Source organism: Netta rufina, assembly GCF_964035555.1.
Source record: "Netta rufina genome assembly, chromosome: 11".
Lineage (NCBI taxonomy): Eukaryota > Metazoa > Chordata > Aves > Anseriformes > Anatidae > Netta > Netta rufina.
In genome coordinates, this window is record NC_140134.1 from 9,619,968 (window position 1) to 9,640,903 (window position 20,936).

At 43.3% G+C, this 20,936-nt stretch overlaps 2 protein-coding genes across 10 annotated transcripts in view; one reads left to right on the forward strand and one right to left on the reverse strand.

Annotated features, from left to right (window-relative positions):
- PEAK1 (pseudopodium enriched atypical kinase 1) overlaps positions 1-9,077 on the reverse strand; it is a 115,144-nt gene extending 106,067 nt beyond the window's left edge. For 3 of the 4 annotated variants that reach the window (XM_084293313.1, XM_084293315.1, XM_084293311.1), the window contains exon 1: positions 8,887-9,077. The gene's annotated coding sequence lies outside the window, so the exon portion shown is untranslated. Of the gene's footprint in view, positions 1-7,492; positions 7,625-8,886 lie in introns of those variants that run through there. The other variant, XM_084293312.1, reaches the window with a different exon arrangement.
- A 260-nt stretch (positions 9,078-9,337) lies between these two features.
- Positions 9,338-20,936, forward strand: part of HMG20A (high mobility group 20A) — a 35,285-nt gene continuing 23,686 nt past the window's right edge. Inside the window, exons 1-5 of one of the 6 annotated variants that reach the window (XM_084293631.1) lie at positions 9,338-9,402; positions 10,785-10,894; positions 14,205-14,348; positions 15,596-15,654; positions 16,168-16,270. The gene's annotated coding sequence lies outside the window, so the exon portion shown is untranslated. The other 5 variants (XM_084293632.1, XM_084293630.1, XM_084293634.1 and 2 more) reach the window with 5 other exon arrangements.

Sequence of the window (20,936 nt, forward strand, 5' to 3'; positions counted from 1 at the left end):
AGGAACTGTTTCTCACAGGTCCTAGCACACCCTGTAAAGCAGAACAGAGCCACTGCTGTGTTTAGAAGGTAGTTATCTTTATAACGGGAAGTCTTCACCTCTGTCTCTCACAGAAACCCCAAGGCAGATGTATCTCAGTATATAAAAGCTAGGTTTTTGATATTTGGGGTACTGCTCCGTTTCAAGAATCCCTTTTGCTCTGTGAATATTTCTCTGTTCTTAAATGATACTGCCATGCACATCCACGGATACTGAGAGGCAATGTTATATAGGTACTGTGTACATTCTCTACCAGCCTGAGAAAGGCACCTTCTGAAGATAGGATTGTCCATTTTCCTTACACTTTCTAAGCTCTCAGAATAGGAATTGAGGTTTAGTTAATCTCACAAATGCCTGGACATGGTTTCTTTTTTGTGGTGTGACAGCCCTCTGTTCTATACCAGCTCATAAAACAACTGCCAAGACAAAGAAAAACACACAAGCATTTTGAAGAAAAACTGTTAAGAGGTGTTAGGTAAAAACTTGTTGGACTATGACTGCAAACAAGCTTCTGAGATGAGGCCCATACTGCTCCGTGCTAGCAAGATACAGGACTTGCTGAAGCTTTCAACTCTCCACCAGAAGTCATTTCCAGAATTCTTACGCACATTGTGCAGGCAGGGCAACTCATGCTGTGCATCATCCAATGAATACAAATATAGCTAACACACGTTTCATCTTCTCTGCAGAACCATTACCCTGAAATTGCTGGGAGAGCTCATGGAAAAACAGTGATGGAAAAGAAACCTTGAACCACTGAGCAAAATCATCCAAGCTAAAAGCAGCTATTTTACATCTGGAGATCCCAGCTCAATTACAGACATTTCATAAAGTAGCAGGAGAAAGCGAACCAAAAATTACATGAAATCCACTATTGCTTCACGCTCACCAAAAGAAATTACGTTTTTAAACAGTAATCAAAACTGCTCCTGTATCACTTGAAATGCAAGTTTAAATGGATAGGCATCTCCCTCATGAAAGGCACCAGCAGAGACAATCCAAGAAGCCATATTGTTCTGCTGTCGAGAGACCTCCTTCGATGCGAGACTGTCCTGACAAATGTTCCTCTCTAATATATTCACTAAAACAATAACAGCGATTTTTTGGAAAAGCACAGCACACACTTGCTTATAAGGCCGCCCTTATTTTTCATTATTTCAACCTTTCAATAATTGTTTCATCCACAATTCAGCTGTCTGCATCCAGTGCAACTACGAACCAGTATTGGCTTCTCATTTTTCCAATGTATTTTCCACCTTTGCTTTGTGTTTATAATCAGACAAGTACAGCAACTCCCCTAGGCAGCACAATCTCAAGCATTACCCACATAATACAATGTGAGGGACTATTGGCTGAAATTACCACTCCCCCCCCCAGTTAAGTACTGCCCACCGCTGGAGGTGGCATTATTCCTTATACAAATTCACATTTTCTTCTGCGTTCTACAGATTTCATTTTGCTTAGATGTTTACAACTTTCATATGAAGGCATCCAAAGTCAGCTTTTTATGTAGATCATGATTACCTGCAACTGTCTGTGTATTAAGTCAACTCTAGAAAAAAAGATAGCAACAAATTAAGTCATGTTTGAAAGCTTAAGAAATCTAATTCCCACTTACATTTAAATGCTGTTGCTTTAGTGTTTCACCTGCTTACTGTGATTTCACAGATGAATTTAGCATATACATGTGCCTTCCATCAAGTGCCCTGGCAGCTGCACTGGAACATTTCAGAACACGCTGTTACACCGCCTTTTCCGTAATCGCATCTGCAGGGGGTTGAGTAGAACCCCGTCTGATAACCCATGCTGGTTATCTTTTCCAACATGTTTCTATACAACACTGCTTCTCAGCCTGCAAATTTGGCTTCAAAAGGTCTGTCAGTTGCTATCTCCATTGTTCTGTTGATTTACATTGAAAAACAAAGATAATGTACAACCATAAGCAATGAAGTCAATCTGCAAAGGACAGAGAAGGAAAAAAGCCTGCAATGTTATCACCATCGTGCACTACAAAGAAAAATTACAAAAAGGGTGAGAAGAGGGTTTTTTGCTTTTAATGCAGCACTTCTTGCTATTCACAATATTATGCAATGTGCTATGACTTGCAATGCTGCATTTAATGAATGTATTTACTGAATACCATACTGATGCTGAGTGTTAACACCAATCGGAAAAGGAACCTGATTCAGCTGTTGTCTGTGAAAGCAACTGCACAAACAAACAAAATAATCAAACACTTTGCACATTCCAACAAGCAGAAAAACAGAGATAATTATACAGAACACGGGAGAACTCACCATGACTAAAGCTCCAGTACCGCTGAGGAATCTGTCTTACCGCTCCGCAATTCCACCTTGCATCTGCAAAGCTGTCGCAGGAGGATTTTCATGGCAACTGTTACTAACAGTATCTCTCTATCTACTGCTAAAAACAGGTACTTTACATAGGGGAGTGCAACATCCCTTCTGATGTGCCCCTTTCTGAGCAGCTCCCCCAAAGAGCCACCTTTGGAAGAGCTTTGCTCCCACTGGCCCAAGTTAAGCGGCTTTGCTCGCGAGGAACCACGAGCCATCACCCTGCATGCCAACAGGTTCATGGAGCAAGATGACATCTGCGATACAGCAGTACAGACCAATGCAGATTGCAGGGCAGATCAAACATGCTTTAAACTCTGCTTGGCCTGGCATTTTCTCTAACAGGAATTCTGCCCTTGCTGCACAAGAAATTCTTACTAGGCAAAATTCATAGGCACTGGAGCACGCCAGGCTTCAGCAAGCTTTGTCCTAACATGCCTCTGCTTTCCGCACTTCCCAGGCAATCTTTTCAAGCCCGAGATAGTGACCTTTAAACATGAGCCTGCCTGATTTTCAGAAGGCCGGCCCTGATGTTTTAAAAAGTTGTTACCATCTAAAGACGCATTATTGAGAGCTTCATTAGCATCCCAGTGAGTCTGAGACTTTCTTGCAGATAATCTGATATTGCATCCCTTTAGACATTCAAATCGTGAGGAAAAAACAATCACAGCATGAAAACACGATTTTACAGATGTCATGTTCTAAAATAGTCAACACACATGCCTTGGATGCACACTGAACACCAAGCTCAGCGAGTTGCTCCCCTGCTTATAACCAACCACACTGCTCTGCACAACCAAAGCACGTGTAACTGGCCAAAATGAGAGGCTCCGTGTCACCCCCGTTCTCTGCACCTTCCCTTCAGCTGAGCCATCTCCCTGCTTCCAAGGGCTGAGAACGTCCAGAGTTTACAGTACAAAAGTCATTAAATAAACTGCCTTTTCCCAGGATCATTCCAAACACCACAAGTCATACTCTTTAACCATATAGTTACAAACCCAAAGTCTGACACCAAAGAACATTGTGCAACCTGTTTTTAAGCAAAATACCCCATCCAGAAGAGGAAGGCAAAGACAATTAGGAAGGCAAATGGAAAACCAATTACACAATAGGGCTTATTCCTCCACGGAAAACTCCTATACTAATATTTATTCTCTCTGAGCTTGTATGCATTTGCATTAAACTTCAAAGTTTATTAAAGCAAAACTGATGTAATTCTGAGCCTTCTCAGAGAGAATCAGTGATTTTAATGGAGTTTCAAACAAGCTCAAAGGTTACTCTGCAGAAGATGATTAGGGACTAATACAAGGTGGAGAAAAAGAACGAACTTGCCTCTGGGGAAAGAAAAAAGGCTAAAAGACTAATAGCTGCACAAGGACACTTTCAACTCAAGAGCTGTAAGATGTTTAAGTGTTTCCATTACCTTCAGACATGATCATTTCTGAATTTACTGGCCAATGGGAGGTGGGGAGGTAGAATTACATTTTTCCTTTTTAAAACTGTTCTGTCTCTTACTGCAATTAGAAAAAACAACATAGAGAGGACATTAATAGATAAAGAAGCAATACAGTGATATAAAAAAGGCTACTTAGCGTCTAAGACAACAGCAAGAGCATCTGCGATTTGTACAGATATCTCTATTAGGAGGCAATATAGACAAAGTCAATCTAGAAGGATGTCTAAATTTGATCGTGTTTATAGCGTACACTAAATGTCTTTTAAATGTGTACGAAGGCTTTTCTAACAGTAAGAGCCTTAGGGGTGGAAGACTGCATATAAATAAATATACATACGCAGTATTTACAGCATTTGTATTATGTATCATCTTCCCCTTTTGATGGGCTTTGTACAGAGGCCTGTAGAAATACAGGCAGCCATTCCAGAAGGAACATTTTAAGATTCAGATACTTATTTAATGGATTTATAAAAACATCTAAAGTTCAGCTGTGAATTTACCACTAAATACTCTCCTATAGAACCTCTATCAAGTAACATAATAATCCAAATCTGCTTAAGCACCAGTGAGGTTGCATTTATCTGGCAAATTTTTTTGCTAGTCACAGTACTTCTAAAATAGTACTGGCTTCACGAAGTAAGGATCTTACTCTTTAGCACCACGCTGAACTGTTATCTCAGACAAGATGTTACTAAAACAAGTATCGCTAGAAGCCTACAATGTTTAGCCTGGCACGATTTTTATCCATTTATTTACTGTGATTTCAAAAACTTCACTAAGAGTGTCTCCTGAAATCAACAGTGACTGCATTAACACAGTTGAGCATTTTTCGGCAATTACGTTTAAATGCATGTAAGGTGTTTGTTTTTTTTTTTTGTTTTTTTTTTTTTTTTTTTTTTTAATGAAATACTACTCTCAAGTACAACGTGGGGCACAGCCTGCCAAGGGAAGGATTTAAAAACATTATGTCCAGGTAACATTTTGTATTACACCATTTGTTATTACTACTTTATTCACGCAAAAGCATCTCGGTTAAGGCCAGTCCTGTACGTGACAGGCACAAGTGGATCTACGAGGCGGAGATTTTCAGAACAATCCGGGTAAAATTCTACCTCTCTCTGCACATTGCACTGGAATCTGCCACCCAAGTACTCAAAATGGGAAACCAGTCAGGATGAGCTTTCCCCAAAAAGAAAAAAAAAAACAAAAACAAACAACACACAGATTTTTCAAGCAGAAAAATGAATTAAAGACTGATTACAAAACACTTCCCCAAGTGGTACAGCTTTACATTGACTCTGCATTCATCGCGCTCAGCAATACGTGATTACAGGGCAGAGAGAAATGGTGAGCTAGGCTGCAGAGGGTTTCCACAATCCTGGTCTTCTTGGCCTGATCTGAGCAGACAAACCCAGAACCTGTTGGGGTAAAGTTGTACTATAATGCAGTGAGTTAGCACAGCGACTTTTGTAACAGCCCGTGCAATACCCATAAGAAAATCAATTTAAAGAAAGTGAACTCGAAGCTAAACCACTGTGTAGTTTGCCTCTATCCACATTTTTTTCCCAACAATCAGGCAATCTCACATCAACTCAGTCCACTTAAAGAGATATGGGGGAAGAAATTGCTTTAGTGACTCAGCCACTTATCTCAGGCAAAAGGAAGACTGAGATTTTCTCGCACGGTCGATAATTTCTGCTTATGGTTTGGAAAAACCAAAAGGAAACATGCAGGGTACAAAACTAAACCACGATTTATTGAAACTGCAGCTTAAAATATTGGACAGCTAATTAGAGCTGTTACCAAGTAAAAACAAGTAATTTATCCTTGTCACTAACACTTCAGAAATACTAAGGCTCTCATTTTTTTTTCAGTGCATACTGTTTACTTCTTCCACTTCACCCCGCTTTCAAATTGTGAAAGCCAACTAGCCAAGTGTAATCCCAGTTTCCAGCCTATATTTTTTCCCCCCTTAAATTCAAAAGCGTGCTGCAGTGGCCATTCTACATTACTGTGTTGATACATGTGAAACAATGCAACAACCTCAGCTTTAGGTCAATGTAAATGCCAGGGTACCCTTAAACAGTGGCCATGTGTGGGGGAACACTAAAAAACCCTGCAGAGGAGGTCTCGGTACCCCCCTGCCACAGGTACCACCACCACGGGCAGAGGCATCATGCTTTGCCAACCCCTTCTAGCAAGAGTCTGGAGTCTCCTTCCCTTGGCTGTGACCTGGGGCTGGGCATCTCTTCCTCCTGTGTTATTCCATGCACGTGTACAGTGGATTTTGCCACTCTGGTGATTTTTGGCTGCCGCTCACAGCGAAGAAACACTACTCGTGACCTGCAAACAACTTGACATTATTTCTTTGAACTTTGTTTCAACTAATAAACCAAACCGTGCTTTACAGCTTCCCATTTTTGTGTCCCAAGTAGGTTAAAAACATCTGGAGTTATCATATATTAGTAGCAGAAAGATAAGGAAGTTTTATTTTCAGTTTCCCATGCCAAGCACTCTCGTCACCATCTCTCTTCATGTCACATGGCCGTATAATGTTCAATCACCCAGAGCTTTTCACAAATGCAGCACTATCTCCTCACCGTACCCGTCATCTGCATCTTGCTATTCTGCCCCTACCCGACTGTCAGCTATGACACACCGACTGCACGGGAGGGAGCAGCTCAGCAGGATTCTTCAGGAGCTGCAGCAGCGCAGCAAGTGGGAACAACGGGGAAGCTGGCAGGAGAAGGCCCTCGTCTCGGATCCATATGTGGATAACCCCAGGTTAGACCTCTCTGGCCATCAAGAGCTGGGGAAAAGAGGGTCTAACAGGCATCCACAGAAAAAAAGACGATGGAGCTAACACCACCTGAAAGCTGGTCGTGTCAGAAGGCAGTGAGAACAGGAAAGGCAACGACAACGAGGAGCGAAACCGGGGATCCCTTCTGAGAAAAGGGAAAAGCAAACAGGCAACTCGTGGGGATGGGAGGGTCTAATTCTTAACTGGGATGACAGGCAGCTCTAGGGAAAAGGGAAATCTAACAGCGGAGACTACATAGGAAAAAGGAAAAGGAAAGGAGAGACCCAGGAGTGTTAATCCACTAACAAGGCAGGGAAAAGAAAGCATGTCTCAACTTGTTAACTTGATAGCAATCTTTTCACAGACATATTTTTCCTAGCACAGTACAGAAGCTTAACAGCAATTACCCATGTCTGTGACCCTAAACACTAATTTACAATAGTTATCTTAGTATTTGACTACCCTCATTAGGCAAGAAACCACTTAGGAGCTGTTTGGCCGAACAGCACTGCCCCTCTTGTTTGTCTTTAAGCAATCAATTCCAATATATATATATATGTTTATATATATATACACACACACACGCACACACATTTTTTTTTTTGCAAACATAAACAAAAGAATAAGTATTTCAGTAAATATGTTTATAAATAGACTTTTTAAAGAGCTGCAAAGTCAGGAACACAAATTAGCTAAAAATCCGGAATGGCTTTTTGTCTCTTGGCTCTTCCTTTCTTTGAAGCAACCTTAAGATTTGCCAATAAATAGGGAATGCTGTTCTTTTGAAATCAATGCATTTATTTGCATGGCTAATGCATGTTTCTGAAACAATGAAAGCCAAACCTCGTGCCCACGAGTGCAGCTCCCTCCGCTATCAATTGCTCACTTCCAGGAGCGTGCAGCTGGGTGGAAGCGCCTGCTGGCAGCAGGGCCGGGCAGGAAGGCGATGCTGGCTTGATGCTGGCTCCCCAGGAACCGCACTGCCACTGCCACTCAGGTGCAGAGGAACAAACAGAACAATCCAAGAAAGTCATTTAAGAAGTCTGTGAATTGCGTTATCTACGGGAGATAGGCGAACAATAAGGTAAATACATCAGGAGAAGAATGTGTAAGCTTAATCATGGAAAGTTACTCATGGAAAACTGGGTAATTCGTTTCTCGCATACTGCTACAGCTTAGGGGACAAAACGAGGCTTTCCTGAAAACGCACCACAGCAGCAGCTGTGCCAGAAAGATGCTTCATCTGGATAAATCATCTCAGCTACTTCACAGACAAAACCTTTTAAGCCAGAATGGAATTAGATTAAGAGCTCTAACTAGTCAAAGTGACCAAATAAAATATCCACAAGTATTTCCTGCGCTGCAAAACTGCTGGAAGCAAACCGCCTGAACGAGGCTGGAAGTCAAGCAAGAGTTCAACAGAATTAAACACATTTAATCCGTAACAAAGGTGATTGTTCAGCCGGTCACTTTATCCAAGTTTAAGTACACTTTCTAACTACCGACCCCAACTCCTGGAATCCCACAGAGTCCTGGCTCCAACTGGGCGCTCTCCCCCCCACCCGTGCATCTTGCCTGGGCTTTTCTCCCCCACCCCTCCGCGCACACAGCGCTGTAGCAGACCCCAGCCGCAGAGCACACGGCAAAAACCCTCCGGTCCCGCACGAAGCCACCCGAGAGGAACAAACAAAAGCCCAACTCCGCCCGGCGCGACGCCACGAACCGGGGGCTGTGCGGGGAGCCTCCCCCAGCAAGCCGGGGGCCGGGCAGGCACCGGGCCGTGCTCTGAGCCCCCCGTTCCCTCCGGGGAGCAGCCGGGGGGGCTCAGCCCGGCCTCCCCCGGCCCCGGAGCCCGGCGGGCTGACAGCAGCACGGCGCCGGGCGGCTCCGCACCGAGCCCCGGGGGGGGCAGCGCTCACCTGGCGCCCGCGGCAGCTCCCGGGGGAGGCCGGCGGGACCCGGCGGAGCCCCGGCCCTCGGGCTGAGCCCGCGGGGGCTCCCTGCGGGGCTCCGGGGGTGCCGCCGGGGAACCGGGGCACGGAGCCTGCGGGCGGGGCGGGCACCGGGGGACCCCTCAGTGCCCCCCCGGCCCCCTCACAGCCCGCCGGGACCCCTCCCAGCCCCCTCACCCCCCTCACTCCCCTTCGCAGCCCCCTCCCGGTGCCCCCCGTCCCGTCCCGTCCCCGCGGCGCCGTTACCCGCCCCCCGCCGCCCGCAGAGCCCGGCCCGTCCCTCACCTGGCGGCGGCCCCCCCAGCCCTGCGGCGCCTCCCGGGGGCGGCGAGCGGGGAGGGAGGAGGAGAAGGAGGAGGCGGCGGCGAGGGAGCTCCGTGAGGGCCGGCGGCCGCCGGGCCCCGGCGAGGATCCGGCTCCGGGACGGGGCTACAGCCGCCGCGCCCGCGCGCACCACCCGACTCCGGCCGCCGCCGGCCGCGGCACGGCCCCGCCCACCGCGGCTCGGGGGGGCGGAGCCTCTCCGCCCAGGGCAGGCGCCGATTGGCTGCGGAGGGGCGAGGGGGCGGGGCGCCGCCGCGAGGTACCCCCGGCCCGCCGGCGGAGGCCCCCGGGGAGGACTACAAGTCCCAGCGTGCCCCGCGCTCGGCGCGCCGCCCGAGCCTTTAAAATCGCACGGCGAGGCTGCGCGCGCAGCATGGCCGTGTGCTTCCGCTCGCGTGGGAAAAGTAGTCCCGGCGCGGTGGGGGAGGTTCGGCTCCGAGCTGGCGGCGAGGGGAAGGGCCGCGGCGGGAGGACGAGGTGCGGGCAGCGGGAGCGCTCCCGGGCCGGCTGCAGCTCTTTTAGGGGTGGCTTTGGGGGACGGGCCGCGCTGAGGTGAGGTGCGGAGGGATCCCAGCGGGCTCGGGCCGCGGTGATGCGGCCCTGTGAGGGAGCTGGCGGCGGCCGAGGGGGCTGAGGGCTCGCGGCGCGGCCGGCCCGGGGCGCTGCCGCCGGCAGGTCAGTAGGGAGGGCCGCGGCCTTCCTCTCCTCCTCCTCCTCCTCCTCGCCCTGCCCGCCGCCGGAGGGGCCCCGCTTCCGCGGCGCTCAGCTGGGCAGCAGCGGCACGGGCAGCCCCGGGACCGGCCTCCCCCGACGGGCCTCGTCCCTGGGCTGCCCGTGTGTGTGTCTGGGCTGCGCCGGAGCGGCCCTCGGGAGAGCTGGGGGTGGAGAATAAAAAACAAACAACCGAAAAATCCCTCCTCTTACAGCCGCAGCCACGTGCTTTGGCAGGCAGCGCTCAGTGAAGCCCTCTGAAATGCCCGCACTGAGGGCAGGGGGCCTGGGGGGAAGGCAGGAGGGGGGAACCTCAGAGGGGCTTTGGGGAGAGCTGGGTGGCGGAGGCCCAGCAGGGGAGGCTTTGCCTGCTGGAGCAGTGGTCCCCGCTGCCTTGGGTCCATGTAAATAAAACCCCCAGAAGTTGAGCAGCCTCCCCCCCCCAGTATGCTTTTTCCCCTGTTTTTATTTGTATAACTGTATTATTGTACCGATAAGCATATTATAACGCATTTACACAAATACAAATGAAGAAAGGATGAGATAAAGACAAAACAAACACCACTTAATAAATACAATTAAACTATTTTAAATGGGGAAAAAAGGTTTTTCTAAAAATACCCTGTATTTTTAGAACCGTTCTGGCCGTAGATGCTGGCAAGTACTGTAATTTTAGAGTCCAGGGAGGTCAAAAAAAAGTGCGTGAGTGTTTTTTTTTGTCCTTAGAAGCCTGGAATGTCCCAAAGCAGTCAATGCTATGGATTCTAAGAAGATCTAGATTTGGAAAAGCTGGCTAAAGCAGTGTATTCAGATTAAATTTCTTAAGCTAAATTCTGTAAGGGGTACTAACAGATTTCAAAGTAGGAAAACTGAAGCGTGTGAGATTTAACTCCACTGCTCTGAGTGGAATTTTTTTTTGGTTTCTTGCAGTGAGATGCATAGAGAGTAACCTCACAGGTGGCCCTCTTATGGCTGACAAGAGGTAGAAGAGAATCCTGGTTCTAGAGGAATGCTTCTTTAGCACCTGAGAATAGGGTTCGATTCTTCTATGTGTATCTTACTGTTAGGTGACTAACAAATTCTTGTCCTTTGTAATGAATAAACTGAGAACAGAGTTTCTTACTGTCTTCTACCTTCTGTTCTCACAGGACATCTTCCTTCAGCAAGGCCACCTGTGTCTGATGGCAAGGAGCTGCTCAGCGAACTGAGAACTTGGAGAACGTAGAAGACGCGTGACTTCTGAATGAAAGCAGTAACTGTAAGATGAGTTGTTGCTCTGTATCCATATCACAACCTCATTCTTAGTACTAGAGCATAGGAATTGAGACAGTTGTAAGTTAGTATGTTCAAGTTAACTTTGTAAGCTTTCTTTGTTAGTTTACCTGTTCACAATGTATTTAAAGAAAGATGTATTTAACTTGGTATCACAGTGTGCCGGAATAGCCAGGTAGCTCCTCTGCCAAAGTAAGTTCAGCCTTCCCTTTGAAATGCTTCTTTGATTAAGCAGGGCTGCTTTAGGGCCTTGATTTGGTTGATAAACTTAATTACCCCCACTTGCTGTTACTGAAGTGTGCACAGACTACTGATTTTCGGAGTCTTGGGGTGTGTGCTATGAGAAACTGATAGCACAGGTGGAGAGGCTGCACTTCTAACAAAGGGGACACTCTTCTGCTCATCCTCTGTTAGAAGGGTAACTCAGGGGAACACGGCTGTATTGGTTTGAGGAGACTAAGTAAGGGGAGCTTTTTTTTTTTTTTTTTTTTGCTAGTTCATGTACCTCAATAAAAAGCCCTTTATATCTGTAACTCGATTGGCTTTGGAGAGCTTCCCAAACTATTTTTTTTCTGCATTCCTTTAAGCTTTTTGTTTCTGTTTTTACTTCCATGAGTTCCCCAAGGAAGAAGGAGGAGTATTTCATGTGTTTATGGGAACTGTTGAACTTAATTTTTTTTCAAGAAATGAATAGAGGTAGATAAAAACACTTTGGCACTAAATGTTTATTAGGTGTGAATTTACTAAGAACAATTATTTTCCAAAATGACTGTTTCTGTTTCCCTAACCATTTCTTGAAAGTGTCTAAGGCTAGTTGGTATCTGTACAGTGCAAGTAGCAACTAAAAGTTTTGTTAGTAATGTAGAGTTCACTTAGCAGTGTGTTCTGTCATACCTCTTAATGCAGATATTTCATGTGAGATTAGCTAGTGGTCTTGTGAATTTTTTTGTTGTTTAGATAACATTTAAGTAACATTTATTCTTTTCAGTTTTTTTTTTGTCTGTGCTTTCAAAGCCTTGGATGCAAGATGACATGATGATTTTTAAGCTTGGAGTACTGTTTGCTGAAAGCAGGTCATTGACACACCATCAGTAATGCAAGTGAACCTTTTCTGGAAGAATAAACTGTTTTTTCCATTAGTGTAAGAATAGGCTAAGTAATAATCTCAGGCTTGTGACTCTGAGGCCATAATTACTTGTTGGTCAAAGGCTGAGTTTCTGATGTAGTGGAATCTAGCATCCTGTGCTAGGGTTCAAAATATGTGGGACCTGGCACAATACAGAAAGGCAAGTGTCAGTCTCTAGTTGGAAGAGCAGTGGAGAGAGCTGTGACAAAGCAATTTCTGGTAGTAGTATGGAAGTTTACAACAGAGAAAACAGATCAGCATCAAGAAGAGTATCGGAAACAGTAAACTGTGAATTTTTGCTCACACTTCTAAATCTGGAGTTTACTAACATTGCAGTTCTGCCAAGAAGATGGGGAGGGGGGAAGTGTTCCCAGCACAGAACAAATGGTGCACCAAGGTAGGAGGAGAAAGTTTGTGTACTAAGCATGTTTCATTTTTTTTAATGATAATCCAGATCTTTTTCTTTGGTAGAATGTTCCTCTTCCACTTCTCCACAGCTTACCTTTCTTTAAGAATATGCATCTTCCTCCTTGTGTTTATTTTCACAAATTGAGGGCATTGACCTGGACATCTTCTGATACTTAAAGGGTGAAAAATCAGGATTTAAGACTTAATCTAGAAAGAGGTTCCGTTTAAAGCTGCCACTGCATCAGATAGACTGGCATCTTGTTGGAATATCTCATTAATCACAACTTGTGTAGAATTTCTAGAGTGACTGAGCGTATCTTTGGAATCTCTGGAAGTACTGGACTGTATAGGCAGTATTGAGTGTTCTTAAGTCTTCTTAGAGGGAGTATTTCTTAATGAGCAAGTTCTGCACTAGCTCTTGCTTCTTGGCTCTGAATGTCTGTGATAGTCTCCATAAAGGGGGGCTCTCAAACAGGATCTGGAGGTTTGAGATTCAAAACAGTGCTAGATAACCTGGAGAATATCTGGAGAACTCTGTGGAGGCAGTGGAGCACTAGGTGACATCACATGCTTGCTGTTTCTGTTGAAATTTAAACTTTGCCAGTGCAAGATCAGCTAATAGCTACAGGACTGAAGATGTTTGCGTGCACTTGGATAGCAGTGTAGCTATCTAAAAACATGACAGAGCAGGTTATTTTCAGTCCTGATATCTAGTCTGTTACTGGCACAGGTAACCACACCAGAATCTTCTTGTGGAGCAGATTTCTGGCTCAGACTTCATTTACTGCAATGGGCTTTAGCTGGTGTTGCATGTGACTCCTGCTACTGATGGAAGGAAATTGAGATAACTGATATTTGATTAAATCCTCACGGTTTCAATATGTGGAAGGGTGACAAAATGCATTTCAACTGCTCTTCTGTTCAGTTTAATTAAGATAAAGTATGTTTTCTGCAATTCAGATAAGATATGAAGAGCGACGGTAATAACTATCCCTTGTTAGAAAAAATGAATCAGAATTTGTGGAATTAGTTCTCTATTTCCAGAGTCGTGAGAAAGAATCATCTTTCATTAGTAGAATAAATGTTTAGCTTTAGATTGGAAAGTAGAAAACTGAAAATGTCAAGACAGCTTATGAGATGATACTCATTTTTTTTCTGATGTTTCCTCCCGCTTCTAACTATTTTAGCGCCCTTGGTTACTGGAATAATTTCAAGTGTTCTTTGTTCCTGACACCACATGAATTTTAGGGGGAGGGAAACTGAATCTCAGGCTGTAGAGTTATAGAAATGTAAGTCACTAACTCTGGGCTGTGCTATTTGCATCCTTCTTCCTTGTGCCAGCAGTGTCTGTCAGATCCTTTGCTGAGCCATTTTACCTGGCATAAACTCATATGATGAATCAAGTAAAAGCTATTCTGTTTGCTTAGCGCATAAATTGTCTAATAAACAGAACTGCCAGTCCAAAGATGATGTGTTTGAAGTAGCTAGTAGTTCAAGAGGCTCAGGCTACCCCTGAACTGTAGCCTTTGGCAATGGAGAGCTGTTGTTTGTTCCTTCTAGTGCTTGGCTTATTTTCATGTGGGCAGATAACAGCTGCTCTTGATGTGATCTGAAACTCTCCACAACCAGCTGCTAACAGATTGAGTTCAGCCGGCAATAATCTTTGGTGGCTGGGGGTGCCTCCTTTAACTTAATGGGACTCTTCGCCACTGGTAGAAGTGGGGGGTTCTGTAGGCATTCATTAATTTATTTTTTTTAACAGCTCTGGTGTTTGAGCCTTCTGAGTCCTTTCAGCTGTGTCACTGAGAAGGAAAGACAGCTTCCCTTCTTCCCTGCAGTGCTCCCGAAGGGAAGAGCTGTGGGGTAGGAGAAGCTCTATGAGGAGTCCAGAGATTGCCATAACCAGGTGAGAAAGGAGCAAGGCCTTCTGTTCCCAGCAGCAGCAAGCTACTGCTCTGGCTCAGTAGTCTTGTAGCCTATCCCTACATCTGATTTATTGCCAAATATGCAGAGGTTCAGAAATGATAACTGAAAATTGTGTTAGTCAGATGTTCAACTCACACCCCCATTTTATTTGGCCAGATTCCCGTTCTTCTTCATCAGTTCCACAGAATATATACTTTGTTCTGTGTCACTATTACGACTGTGTAAAGTCTCCACTAACACTAAATGCTTCCACAAAGTGTGGAAGCAGAAGTCATGTTTCTTAAGCTCTGAGTACAGGAGAAAGGAAGGCAGAAAAAAGCTTGTGAATCATATTAGTTTGTGTTCCATGGCTTTTTAAATGTCAGTTTGAAGTTGCAAATAGAGCCTGATTCATTCTGCTTTCTGAATGTTGATGTCTTTGAACAAAATGGCATGGATTTGAAACTTGTTGGCTTCTTAGAATGCAGTGACAACGTATCTGGCTTTGGCACAGAAAGCATCTTCGAATCCTTGTATAGTGGATATGCCACTTCTTTTCAGATTTAAGCTCCTATTGTCATACAGATAATCCTCTTGTGAGGCTAGAAATGCAAACTTATCTCCTGCTTATATGCAGTGAAGAACTTGATGGTGTTACAGTATCTTGTTCTTGGTCCCTCACTTGTCTGTCTCATAGTGTTGCAGAATTGTGAGCACTTCATTATGCTGTGTCCTCCACTTGAAGGACAGAATGTATTGAACAGGTGGGCTAATTAGTGGAGTGGCAAGCACAGCAGCCCTGAGTTTTTCATTTGAAGGAAAAAAAATCCTTAAAACTGCTCCTGACTTAAACCTACTTAAAATCTCTGAAAGTTGGATTCTGTGTAGTGAGCCTAACATGGAACTCCTTTATGAAATGGCAGTTCGCCATTGTTTTTTCACAATTTGTTGGAATGGTTTAAATTAAGATAAGTACTACTTGTACTCAGAGCTGAGAATAAATCTGAGCTTAATACAGAGCACGAGGCAGTCTTCAGAGGGGCAGTGTAATATTGAAAGTCCAGCTCTGGAATCAGTAATTGGAGAGAGAATCTTAGAATCCTTATGAAGATGCCCTCTGTGGATTTTTCTTGTTAATTGGTGAAATGAGAATGATAAATGATAAAATGAGAATTTTCCATACTTGCAAGCTTTCTGTCTCTAGTCTGTTAATAGAAGAATTATTTTTTTATTCTTCTGTCCCTCAAGCTTCGTCAGGACTGGGGGAGGTGTTGCCTGATACTCTTTATTCTTGTGGCCACTGTAAGGTATTTTTTTCAACTGCTTTTACATGCTGTTTTACATTCATTGCTATCTGTCAGAGAACATCAGAGAACAAAGAGATTATTTCTCCAACTGTTTGTAGCCTTCCAAACAGAAAAACAATGAGGATGAACTAGGGGGGTTGGACTCAATGTCAGAGGTCACTTCCAACCCCTAGGATTTGGTCATTTGGTGATTGTAGACATATGCTGTGCACATTAGTGCTTTACTGGGGGGGGGGATCTTAGTTGGCAAAACTGGTTGGAATCTTTAGAATTTTTGTCTGGGATAAGGAGGTATACATTTATTTATAAAATATGTGATGATCAGGTGAAGTTATTAACTGTTACTGAGAAGCATTTTAAATGGGACCACAGACAAGTCGATGGTGATTGAAACATGGATACTTGAGCAGGAGAAAATGTCAGTGGATAGTAGATGAGAGCTGCTGCTTCTTGCTAATTAACCATTAGCTGTAAATGACACATCTCAACTATCAAAAACAATTTTTTTTACAGGCAGACATTTTGGAAAGCCTTCCCTAATTTGATTACTTGGTATAGTTGTGGACTAAACCTGCAGGATTCTTCTTAGCAAGCTTACCACGGATCACTGGAATGTGTAAGCATATTTTTTCTCTAGCTATACATAGACGACCCTTTCTAGAGGTCAGGAAGCAGTTTCAGGGTGGGAATTAGCTGCTCTGGGGAACTGCTAGAGACCAGGGCAGCCAAATTTCCATTACAGCGACAATTGTTTGATCCCAGGAAGTCTAAGCTCAAATGTAATTGTTAGTTTTCATAGAAATTTAATGTTTTCTGCTTTAAAAAAGCAAAGTTTAAAATGCAATGTCATGCTTTTTTTCTTCTTTGTTTGGGAGATGTAGGGAGGAGCAAAATACAGCTGTGAAAGCTTTTTGAGAGTAGCTCCTTTAAATGAAAAGGGGAGTGACTAGAAAGACAGCTCTCTAACTGAAAAGCCTCTGAGCTAATGTTTAGGATTAAATGTGATAATGGATCTTCAGGTAATCTCTGTATGTACTTCTACCAGGCTGCAAAAGGTAACCAAGAGAAATAAGTTTCCTGAAATTGTTGTACTGTGCCTGCACTTGCGTTGGAAAATACTTAGGTTTCACAAATCCAGAAAGACAGAGTATTGCCCAATCTCTTGTTTTTCACCAGTTTGCCTTGTCTCAGTTTCTGATCAAGGCAAAGAACTTGTTTATTAGGTTATACTGAGGTGACATCATATGTTATATCCCTTGTGAAAATACAAATATTTTTCCATTTTCCCACTCTTTAATGTTGTATAAACCGGAGTGTTATTGACCTTTTGTCAAGGATCTTCTCAGTAGGCTTCAGTTCTCATTTTTCCTTGCAATAAGAACTGCAGAATGTGTCTTCCAGTCACACCATCACAGCTGCCTCTGTCTGAAACTGAGTTAGGACTAACAGTATAGGAAGTGATATAGTAAGCATCTTTGGAGATTTCATCAGTAAAAGGGTTAAGGTTAGTAGCATCTTAAAGACTGCTTTTGAAATTTGGTTGTGTTCTTAGCTCTTACAGATTTCCTATGTGACCTCTAAACCAGCTGTTCCTCTTTAGCCATATATAGGGATATTTGGCTAGCATTTGTTTTAACTCAGAGGAACTATATTTACTTAAACATATATAGAAATGAAATCATCAAAAGGAAATGTAAAAGCAGTATAAATCTTTGCTGTTTGTTAAATACAGTAAATACTCGAAGTTGAATGCCAAATATCTTTCAGAACATTTATAACTAAACATGTATTAGAAATCTTTTCAAGCACAAGTGCTTGAGACTTTGGCTGTGATATATGAGAGCTCCACCCTCTTGTCTGCTCAGTCTTCAGACTATTTGAAAAGATCACTCTTCTCTTTTAGGACTAGATCTATTGTGTATGTAGATCAACTCTACTTTTTCAGAGCTTGTGCATGTTTTGTGCCTGCAGTTCCTTGTTTCTAGCACCTGAAAAGCAGCAGTGGAAGAGGAAAGTTGAAAGAGCAGTTTAAACTTACAGGTCTTACATTTGTCTCAGGTTCTTGTTTACTCTTTGGCTTCAGGCTTTGGGTGGTTATGCCATGTTCTTAGTCACTACTTTCCCCTGGCTTGTTTTGTCTTCCTGCATGTGATAGAAAATGATGGGCACAAAGAAAAGATTGCAGCATCAGTAAGACATGTAAGACAGTGAGACAGTGTTAGCAACTGTTGTCAGAGCAATTCGTCCAGGCCGCAGTTGGAAATGGCTTGGGGATCCAATAAAGTATTGCAAATGGAAGCATCCTTCTACTCTCCTGAAACCAGACAAGGTTCTGTAAGTGTTGTCTGCTGTTTTCTTGATAGCTGCTTGAATCTCGTGTCTGTTCTGTGCTTGTCCTTAGTCCGTTTTCCATCCTAGCCTGTTTCTGAGATCTGTGCAATTTGAATCCTATGATGCTAATGATATGATGTGTGGGAAGCCATCCCAAATTGTCTCTGTTAGAAGAGCCTTGGCTGAAGAGATTTTGGTGCATTTAATGCAGTCTATACCGGAACTTCCATTTCTGATGCATGTTTATCCATTACTGGAGAGCCTTAAGAACCCAGATAATATCTTTAATATCCCAGATATTCACTATTCTTGCTACTAGGATTTGCTAGTATCCATTTGGTTAATCTTTTAAAGAGAAAGAAATAGCAGATAAGAGTGTGAAAATATATCTGCTTTGCACATCTAAGGCTATTTAAAATTTGATTTATTTTAAATATTACAGGTTTTTGTTTGCTCAGCCTCATTCCTTATATGTTGGAATAATGGAACGACAAGCATGAGAAAAATGAGAGCAAAAGGAAGCTGATAGGTCATTTTTCTCTAAAGATGAGTCCTGTCTGAAAACAAGCAGAATCAGTTGTCTGTTTTGTGTGAGAATCACTTACTCTTCCCACACTTCATTTCCTCTAACCTTTGTCCCTGTACCCATATCAGTGCGTTTAAAATATCCAGTTCCATGCTGTCGTTGTTGCTCTTGAGGTCAGAGTAGATGCCTTTGTGTTGGGTCATGAAGCCTGTGGTGAGTCATTCTTTCAAGTATATACTCAATCCCTTATTCAGTATATTCTCACATCCGAAGTATTCAACCCCATATTGTGTAAAATGGTCAGTAATTACTTGTTTTGTTGGGTATGTGCATGGGAAATTCCAATCCGTGTTCCTCTGTGGCAGCAGCTAGTTTCCACTCTCAGAATTTAAGTGGGCTAGGAGTATATGCTGTACGTGCCTGACAACTTATGTGGTAAGGCTGAGAGAGGGCAGAAATGGTAAAATTGCTTTAAAACAACTTTTCAATCTCAGCAGGTGTTTTCGCTCTTGAATTATTTTATTTTCAAGTATCTAACTTATCACTTCACTGGTCAGTCACAATCAGGATTCTCTGACATTCAGAGTTATTTCTAGTTCATAAGGGTTTGGTATTTTAAATCATAATGGTATTCCAGCGTGAAGTTATATTGCTTCTTCACTTGTGTGATGCTGGTAAAGGTTAGAGCTGAGCAAACGCCGTGAAAACCTTTGGAGTCTGTTCATTTACATTTTTTAATAAACTGCTTTGCTCACGGCACTTCCATGTTTGCATTCTCCAAACAGTGAAATAATTGAGTCTTACTGACATAAATGGAATGCAACTTTGATTTTGAAGAAAAGTAACTGTTCACTTGCTGAATGGGAAAGCTAACAATATCTGGTCAAGTCTTGGATGATCTTATAATCACTGTGGTTTCAGAGAAATGTCTGTGCGCAAGGCATGGTTTATGCCCATTGCATTGTTGTGTTACTTTGTTAAAGTAACACTGCTAACACTGCAAAACATCTGTTTTGCCTTGTTAATGCAAAAGTAGCGATTGGAAAACTTGATGTCCAGTGGAAAGTGATCCTCAGATCCCAGAGATTTCCAAGGAACAGGTGAGGAGGTAGGCTGCCTCCAGCAGCTGGGGGAGCTCAGAGGTTTTTACGGACCAACCTCAGTCATCCCTGGTAGTGAGGTACTGGACCTGCCATAGGTACAGCAATGAATTACATGAAAGAAATCTCAAGTTTTAGTCCAATACTTATTTTTTGTGATCTGATTGGGATTTTTCTGGATCTATAGCATGAGGATTAAATTAGTTATGCAGATGTGTATGTACAGTGGCATTACTTTAAATGGTGGCTAACGCTGTCACTAAGAAAATTCAGAAACATGAGCTACCCTCATCTTCACACACTGAATGCCTGCATCAAAGGGCTGGATGGCAAAGCCTCTCCACTGGTAGCCTAGTCTGCAGTTACTCATTTAGCTGTGCAGGGGTAGGCAGAATGACTACTTGTACAGTCTTCTCCATATGGAGTTGCTTTCCCTCAGGTGATCTAAAAAGCTTGTGTATTGCCAGTGCAGAATTTGTTTCATGTGTTTGAAGGGAGAGAATTCAGCCTGGATCTGTATTTGCTTTTGTCTGTAGAGTTGGGCATACATCTCTTGGCTGTGAATATAAATTCCAGAAAATAGAATGTGGTGGATATGAGATGACTTAAATATGCCCTATCATAATGCCATTTGTAAATAAAGGTAGAATATAGAACTGAACACCCGTGCTTTTTAAAAAGAAAATTTTGCAGATGTTTGGCAGCTGATATTAAAGCTTTAGTATTAATAGCTTTGTTAATGCTTGCCACAAAGAGCCAAGTAAACTAAGTGTAAAACTAAGCTCTACATCTTCCCTTCCTTTCCTTAAACTGCTTGGAAATGAAATGGAGCTCTGGAATCTTTTCCTGCAAGTCTTTATTTTGGTCTTTGGTGGTTTTTATTTTTACTGGCAAGAAGTAAAAATAAAAGCAATTGGCTGTCCTCTTGTGTGTATACTTTTTGGTCTGACAGAGAAACCTTCGTTGCGTTGGATTTGACATGTGATTTTCCTGAAGTCAAAGACCTTTTTCTAATGAGTTGCCTATAGGGGAAAAAGTCAAATCTGTCTTTTGCGGTTAAGGATGTTGGATAATATGCTTCTGCTCCAATTTGATGGAAGAAAATGCTGCTGTCAGGAGAGAATGTGAACTTTCTCCGACAGATCCAAAATCATTGTGGTTTTAATTGAAGATGTACTTGCTTTCGTTTTCTTTCTCATATTCTGACTACATGTGGACAGACAAAGTGATGATCCTATGGATTTATCTCTCAATGAATCTTCTGGGTTTAAATTATTTACATTATGAAGTGCTTAGATTCTGATGCTTAGCTAAGGAGTACTGTG